Source organism: Eurosta solidaginis, chromosome 1 (assembly GCF_040869045.1).
Source record: "Eurosta solidaginis isolate ZX-2024a chromosome 1, ASM4086904v1, whole genome shotgun sequence".
NCBI lineage: Eukaryota > Metazoa > Arthropoda > Insecta > Diptera > Tephritidae > Eurosta > Eurosta solidaginis.
Window position 1 is genome coordinate 197,855,348 of NC_090319.1, and position 6,861 is coordinate 197,862,208.

General features: G+C 44.2%; 1 pseudogene; it reads left to right on the forward strand.

The window, feature by feature from the left end:
- Positions 1-2,959: 2,959 nt before the first annotated feature.
- On the forward strand, positions 2,960-6,416 carry LOC137239249 (AP-1 complex subunit beta-1 pseudogene; annotated as a pseudogene).
- The last annotated feature ends 445 nt before the right edge of the window (positions 6,417-6,861 follow it).

The following is a 6,861-nucleotide window of genomic DNA, read 5'->3' on the forward strand; positions in this document are numbered from 1 at the left end:
GACTCTGCGTCAAACCCTGCAGATTTGGCGAGCAGAGGCCTCCTCGCTTCGGATCTAATCGACAATTCTTTGTGGTGGCAGGGACCTTCTTGGTTACAAGAAGACAACGAAAATTGGCCAAAACAAGAAGAAGATTACAACACGAATATCGAAGAAAAGAGGGTGAAAGTTCATGCAACATCGGTCAAAAACAACTTTGATCTTCTGGATAGGTTTTCCGATTTACCAAGGGCTTTGCGGGTTATATCCTATATTCTTCGGTTTTTCCAGAATACGCACCCAACAACTAAAGCCTCCTTTAAAAGGGATTCTCATTCGATAGCCTCTGACGAAATAGAAAAAACCACACGAAGATTGATAACAGTGTGCCAAAGGCAACATTATCAAGAAGAGTACGCAAATTTGAAGTCAGGAAAACTAATAAATGGGAAGAGTGAGATTTTACCCCTGAACCCATATATAGATGAAGAAGGCATCATTCGAACTGGGGGGCGGACTGGGGCATCTGAAGACATGTCCCATAAAGAAAGTCATCCCATTATTCTTCCTTATATTTGCAGGTTATCCAGACTTATAGTTCAATCCTCTCATGAGACCACCCTGCATGGAGGGAACCAGCTGATGCTACGTCATATCCGCACTCAGTACTGAATCCCACGCGTTAAAGTCATGATAAGGTCGGTAATCCACAACTGTATGGTCTGTACCATTTACAGGAAGCGGACACAAACGCAACTTATGGGGATCCTTCCGAAAGAGCGCACCACCTTTACTAGGGCCTTCACTACCACTGGGGTAGATTTCGCGGGACCATTCGATATAAAATCCTACCGAGGGAGGGGATGACGAAAGCCATCCATCTCGAATCGACAAACGACCTTAGTAGCGGGTCCTTCCTAGCTGCCTTCGCCAGATTTGTATCCAGACAAGGCTGTCCGAAAAACGTTTACTCCGACAATGGTACTAACTTTGTCGGAGCTTCTCGATCTTTATGATCCGAGTTTAAAGCATTTTGCGTGAAGCAAGGTACGGAACATTGAATAAATACAGTCATCACCCTTTAGAATGGCATTTTATACCACCAAGCGCTCCTCACATGGGAGGTTTGTGGGAAGCGGGGGTAAAACGTTTTAAGACCCACTTTAAAAAGATCGCGTCCGATCATAAATACACTTTCGAAGAGTTTACAACCCTCTTATGTCGAATTGAGGCCTGCCTCAACTCGAGACCTCTAAGTCCCTCATGCAACGACCCTTCCGACCTGGAGCCGCTTACTCCAGGCCATTTTCTCGTAGGTGGGCATCTTTTAGCCCCACCTGAACTCGACTGTAGTGAAAACCCTACCTCAATTGTAAACCGATGGCAAAATATGAAAGCCCTTCATCAAACCTTTTACAAGAGATGGAAATCGGAATACCTCACCGAGATCCAGAAACGGTATAAGTGGAAACATCCACAGTCCAACTTAAAACCCGGGGACCTAGTCGTCATCAAGGAGGATAACCTGCAACCAAGCGAGTGGAGAATGGGGAGAATCGTCAACACACATCTAGGTGCCGATAACCGTGTACGTGTTGTTGACGTCAATACAATTAAAGGACAAATTACGAGACCAATCGCGAAACTGGTACTACTCCCGCCCAACGACAAGGAAAATGAACTTTAATAATCCATATTCCTTTATCCAAAAAAAAAAAAACATTTTATTGAAATAAAATCTAATTTAAATAAAATTAAAGACCATAAGTAAATACTTATGCGCGCAAAGAAACGAAGAAAAAACGGCTTTAGCACGCATCCATGCGATGTGGCTGGTGCTTTAGTCATTCCACGTCATTTGACTAATATATTATCCAAAAAAAAAAACATTTTATTGAAATAAAATTTAATTTAAATAAAATTAAAGACGCAGGAAAATGATATATGTAATAATAATTATGAAAATTTGCACTTACGTGGACGTGTGATTACGTGTACCTTTGCTGGCTGCTGGATCAAAAGAGGACGAGACTCTTTGCTACATGAGCCGATGAACCCACGATACAGCTCCTTCGTTGGGTTTCCCGGCAACAAAGTTGCTGTACCGCGGGCTTACAGCGGTAAAATCTTAAGATACATACGTATTACCACTCACACATGCCTGTGTGTATAGTGATCACAAGAATATGTGGGTGGTAGTAACGAAGGAAAATAAACAAAGAAAGTTATGTTACGAGGGGGGGGGGGATATATTTAGGCCTGTGGCCTAAACTTACCGGCCCCCTTGCCGTAAGCAACAAAGAAAAAAAAACTGAAAGAAAAAAAAGGAATGACACGTGATCGCACGTCCAGTAAGGCGTTATGTCGATGTGCAGATGCGGACTGCAAGCACTGCACGTCGCACGATGGACTTCGTGTATCGTTGTCCTGTGAAGAAAAAGAAAAGAAGTTATTAAAAATACGTACGTGGTTTTAAATTCCGTGCAGTAATTACTTAGTTTTTATGAAACGCTCCTGTTTTTGGCAGGCCCCTGAGACTACCAGCCCGAATACGGTCGGTTGGGTCAGGAGACCGCCAACTGTTGTTGCTGGCGTTCCGCTCACCATCAGTTCGGCGTATAGATCACCGCCGAGTGTAAGACGAACTGGCGATGAGCGGTAGAACTGCGGATCTGCAAGCCGCATAAATTCAAATGGAACGACAACCTTTGGATCCACATTGGATGGCGGACTCAACCGATAGTGGCCGTTGACCACGGCGGCTTGTGTAGTGACATAAGTAGTTGACCCGAACTTGCCGCGCAGAATAAGTGTGCATTGCCCTGGTCCTTGGCGCTCTAACTGCAAATCGCGTACCAGCTCTGCATCGACGATGGTGCTGGCGGCGCAGGGATCAATGATCGCACGAACCAAGTGTAGGTGCTCACGCGATTCGACGCGTACGATGGCCGTCAGCGCAATGGGCACGAAAGACCGCATGATGGGCGCTGGAGTGGCTGGGAGCAGCCGGCCAGTTCGGAAGCCTTCCGGTGTACCACGCGATAGTGCTTGCATATTTTGGGCGTCAGAATGGTATGGCGTCGATTTATCTCGCCGCTGCTGTCTTCCGCGTTTGGATGACTTGGTCGGGCCTCCTTAGAGTCCAATGTCGCGGTGCCGCCAGTTGTCTCGTTCGTTTCGACGTTTGTTTGCTTTCGCCGCGCTTTTTTCATGCTGTAACAACGGCTGGAAACTGCGCATCCCATGATTTACCGTTGACGGTCTTGTCTCCATTTTTGCTCGCTCTTCCTCCATTTTCGCTCTCTCTTCCTCCATTTCCTCTTCCTCCACCTGCTGAGCCTAGGATTTAGCCGGCTCCGAGAGGTTGATCGACAACGCATCGTCGGACGTGTTGTCTTCGCCGTTTGTGGTCGTCTCGTCGCTTACCGGTCGACGCTCATCTAAATGAAGCGTGGTGTGGTGCTTCTCTTGGCACCTCTTGCAGCGATACTTGCTGTTACATTTGTCCACGCGGTGAAAGGGCGACAGACAGTTTGTACAGTACTTATGCAGAAGTACTGCCCGCAACCTCTCTTCTGGGGATTTTTTACGGTATTCGGCACAGATCCTAAGGCTATGATCCCTGCCGCAGAGCTGGCAAGCAACGTCGAAACGCTTTGCGCCTCCCTCTGACTTGGCCAATAACGTTTGGTAGCGGGTCATGATCTGAAAGAATATTAGTATCATTGATCATGCCCAAATTGAGGTTGGCGGAATGTTGTTATTTTTGATTTGTGGTGAACTTTGTTTTCAAAACAAGTGGCCTGCCACCACACGGAACGGCTCGAAACATGGTTGAAAAGGTATTACAGACTTGCACTTCCACCATTCAACGTTATTTTTGACGTGTATTGTCGATAATGTTGAGATTCGTGGACTTGAGTATTTCAAATCTCGACCAAATGAATGATTGGTCGAGATATGTAATACGCGACATGTGTGGCGGGTTGTACTCGATATGTCGTGCGGCATGTACTGCGTGACGTGTAGTGTGGCGTGTAGTGAATGACGTGTAGTGCGCGCGATGCTTGCGCATGAGGCCTAACGTTTGTATTGCAATAATCATTGACAGTCAGACATTAAATGTAGAGATTTTGACATCTGCTACGTTTTTCCATTTCCTGAATAAAAAAAAAATGTCATTCATATAAAACACGCGGTGAGTATAGATGCTAAACTGCGTAATCTTACTTTTTATTGACTAATTTTGTATTTTTATTTTCAGGTTTTCATTCCATGGTAACGCTGGGAAGCGAAATTTTACGCGATTTCCTGATGTGGTCAATTGTATGCAAACGGATAATTTGGAGCTTAAAAAATTTGTTTATTGATGTTTAATGAATTACGCTACATCGCAGCCAGAGATGGCAATTATGGCAGTTAATACGTTTGTGTAGGACTGCGAAGACTCCAATCCCCTTATACGTGCTTTGGCTGTACGTACGATGGGATGTATACGCATTAATAAGATAACCGAATATTTATGCGAGCCACTACGAAGGTGCTTGAAGGATGAGGATACCTAGGTACGTAAAACAGCCGCGGTTTGTGTTGCTAAGCTTTATGACATCTCATCATCAATGGTCGAAGATCAAGAATTTTTAGATTAATTAAAAGATTTACTCTCCGATTCGAATCCCATGGTGGTGGCCAATGCTGTTGCTGCACTGGGTGAAATTACCGAAGCCAGTCAGTCGGGTCAACCCCTTGTTGAAATGAACGCAGTTACTATTAACAAATTGCTTACTGCGCTTAACGAATGCACCGAATAGGGACAAGTATTCATTCTTGATTCATTGGCTAATTATAGTCCTAAAGATGAGCGCGAAGCTCAATTGATTTGATTTTTTTTTTGACACCACGTTTAGCACACGCTAATGCAGCAATTGTGTTGAGCGCTGGTAAAGTGCTCATGAAATTAGAAATTATTAGAAATGCTTTCAACTGATAGCGATTTCGGTGCCACACTCACTAAGAAGTTGGCGCCACCACTCGTGACACTACCCTCCTCAGAGCCCGAGGTTCAATATGTGGCACTGCGTAACATAAATTTAATTGTGCAAAAGCGCCAGACATTCTTAAGCATGAGATAAAAGCGTTCTTTGTTAAGTATAATGATCCAATTAATGTAAAATTAGAAAAGCGCGACATTATGATACGTTTGGCCAATCAAACCAACATTGCACAAGTTTTTAGTGAATTAAAGAAGATGACACTGAGGTGGATGTAGATTTTGTGCGCAAGGCTGCACGCGCCATTGGGCGTTGTGCTATAAAGGTTGAACCATCAGCCGAACGCTGCGTTTCTACACTTCTCGATTTGATTCAAACCAAAGTAAATTATGTTGTTCAAGAGGCAATTGTTGTAATTAAAGACATTTTCCGCCAGTACCCGAATAAATTTGAAAGCATTATTAGCACACTTTGTGAGAATCTTGATACACTCGATGAGCCTGAGGCACGTGCCTCCATGGTTTGGATTATGGGGGAATAGGCTGGGCGTATTGATAATGCTGATGAATTACTCGATAGCTTTTTGGAAGGCTTCCAAGATAAAAACACTCAAGTGCAATTGCAATTGTTGGCCGCTGCGGTTAAATTATTCTTAAAACGCCCATCTGGCGCGCAAGAGCTCGTGAAACATGTACTTTCTTTAGCTACGCAAGATTCAGATAATCCTGATTTGCGTGATCGTGGTTTTATCTATTGGCGATTGTTGTCCACTGACCCCGCTGCGGCCAAGAAAGTTGTTTTGGCTGATAAGCCTTTGATATCAGAAGAAACTGATTTGGTAGAGCCTACACTACTGGGTGAGCTAATTTGTCATATTAGTTCCCTGACAAGTGTTTTTCGTAAGCCACCAACAGCATTTGTTGAAGGACGTGGTGCTGGCGTGCGCAAATCACTGCCAAATCGTGCACCTGCTGCAGGTAATTCAGAAGCCGAGACAGGTGGTGAAGCACTGGTAATACCCAATCACGAGTCGCTGATTGGCGACTTATTATCAATGGACATTAACGCGCCTGCCATGCCGGCAGCAGCACAAACACCCAGCAATGTCGATTTACTAGACGGTGGTTTGGATATCTTGCTGGGCGGAGGACCCACAGAACCAGCAGCAGGAGATACCACTTAGTTTACTTGGTGACATATTCGGTTTATCAGGAGCTGGCCTCACCGTGGGTGTGCTCTGCACGCGTGGGTGTTCAAATACCGAAAATTTGTTGGTTACCTGCCGAGAAGGGTAAAGGTCTCGAAATACAAGGTACATTTTCGCGTCGCAATGGTGAAATATTTATGGATATGACTCTGACTAATAAAGCAATGCAACCTATGAGTGGCTTTGCCATACAACTAAATAAAAATAGCTTTGGCTTTATACCCGGGGCACCTATGTAAGTGGCACGTTTCCCGCCCAACCAGAGTACCGAAGCTACTACTAATTTACAAATAGCTGTCAAGAACAATATCGATATCTTTTACTTTGCATGCTTGGTACATGGTAACGTACTATTCGCCTGGACGTTAAGTTGTTGGTCAGAAGGAGTTTAATTAAATTTAACTGACTACAACAGTGATCCATGTGATGAGTGTACATTAGTGTAATTTTTGACTATAATGCGAAATCACGAATGTTGGTGGTTATTGTTTAGAGAAAAAAGATAAAATAAAGAGTGAAGTGGCTTTTGAAGAACATGAAAAAAGTTCTACGACTGAATTTACATAGCTCAACGGAACTCAATAATAACTTAATCGTCAGCTTTCTATCGTCAAGCGATCTTTCACCACTTTTCTATATGCCACCGCTTTGGCATACGGCATACGAAAGCGAAACTTTTGAGCA